The sequence below is a fragment of the Crocuta crocuta genome, unplaced genomic scaffold (genome assembly GCF_008692635.1).
Source record: "Crocuta crocuta isolate KB4526 unplaced genomic scaffold, BGI_CrCroc_1.0 scaffold466, whole genome shotgun sequence".
Lineage (NCBI taxonomy): Eukaryota > Metazoa > Chordata > Mammalia > Carnivora > Hyaenidae > Crocuta > Crocuta crocuta.
Window position 1 is genome coordinate 6,279,340 of NW_027529672.1, and position 1,604 is coordinate 6,280,943.

General features: G+C 56.0%; 1 protein-coding gene across 2 annotated transcripts in view; it reads right to left on the reverse strand.

The window, feature by feature from the left end:
- Positions 1-43: 43 nt before the first annotated feature.
- Positions 44-1,604, reverse strand: part of LOC144230670 (uncharacterized) — a 41,991-nt gene continuing 40,430 nt past the window's right edge. For both annotated transcript variants that reach the window (XR_013334834.1, XR_013334835.1), the window contains exon 4: positions 44-586. The gene's annotated coding sequence lies outside the window, so the exon portion shown is untranslated. The remainder of the gene's footprint in view (positions 587-1,604) is intronic.

Here is a 1,604-nt window from a genome sequence, read left to right on the forward strand (position 1 = left end):
GGAGCCAGTCTGCACACTCACACGACGCACTGAAAACCCGAGAGAAATGAGAAAATTCCACTTTAATATAAAAGAGGCCCTGTGCCGGCTAACTTTGGTTGGGGAATTACATGGAACAGATTGGGTACCAGCATTTAATAAAATTCAGTTTAAGATAATAAAGCATTTTAAATATAAAAATAAGTCTTTCAGCTAAAAAAGGAGCACGAGCAGCCCCGGACACAGCCACACTGGACGTGTGACGGCGGAGCCCGGGCGAGGCTCCTGACGCCAGGGGCTCTCGGGCCTCACAGGGAATCCGGCACCCAATTTTTTTTTAACTTTGAAATGATGCAAAGGACACGTGTGAAAGGAGGCGGCGGCAGGTAACGGCAGCGGGAAGGCTCCTCGGGGGGCACGGGGTCCTCCTGGCTCTGGCGCGGCGGGCACGGGGTCACCGCAACGAGAGGACACCGGGCAGCAGTGTGAACAGGGGGCGCCCACGTCCGTCAGGACACGACGCTCGCTGGCACGCGGACGGCTCAGCCCCAGACCGGAACCTTCTCGCTTGCACCTTCTAATAGTTCTCCGTGTGGTTAAGATGTCCCTACAATGACACAAAAGCACACCGTGGGAAGTGATTACCGCGGCTGTCTGTGCACCGACACGAAGCACCGCGCCGACAACGGAAGGGCGCGCACTTGTACGAATGTTTTCTTTCTGAGGCGAGTCTTCGTTTACACAGTATTGGGAACATATAATGGAACATTTTTAAAGCACTTCCTATGGTGCCTGTTACATAGAATTTTCTCAAATAAACATTAGTTTTCTTCTCTCCTACCATGCTTTTGAAGGAAAACAGACTGAAAATATAATTTATATATTCACAAAATAGAATTATTTTTTTAATGTTTATTTACTTGAGAGCGAGCGACAGGAGGGCGAGCCGGGGAAGGGCAGAGGGAGAGGGAGACAGAGGGTCGGAAGCAGGCTCTGCACTGTCAGTGAGATCAAGACCTGAGCCAAAGTCAAGAGTGAGACGCTCAATGGACTGAGCCACCCAGGCGCCCCGTAAAATACAAGTTTTTAAACTGCTGACTAAACACTGAATAGGCCCAGCTCAGGGGCGCGGCAGTGGTTCTGCCAGGGGGCCGAGGCTCTGGCAGGAGCCCCAGCCGGGAACAGCCCAGGGCTGCTGCCCACCCCACCTCACGCCTCCCCACCTCTGCCGACAGCAGTAACTGGGAAGGACCAGACGGCTAGGGGCGGGCAGGCGGCCTGCGCCTGTGCCACAGTGAAATGAGAGGCCTTGTCCAGAGTCTAGAAACCTTCGTCCCGGTTGGCCACCATCCCAGCAGAGAGCAGTGTGGATCCGTGGCCCCGTGGCAGCAGCTCGCAGGGGAGCCCTGCTCTCCAAGACCACGTCACGATGCCAGTGGGCTCCCTGGGCGGGCGGAGGCAGGAAGGGTGGGTTGGGCCAGGCAGTGGAGGGCACAGGGTGGTCTGGTCCATGATGGTGCTCATTTCCTAGAAGGCAGGCATTGCCCTGAGCCACGGCGACCCAACATGAAAGACCTGGGACTAGCACACAGTGGCGGGGGGGCGGGGGGCGGCGGAGGGGGTGG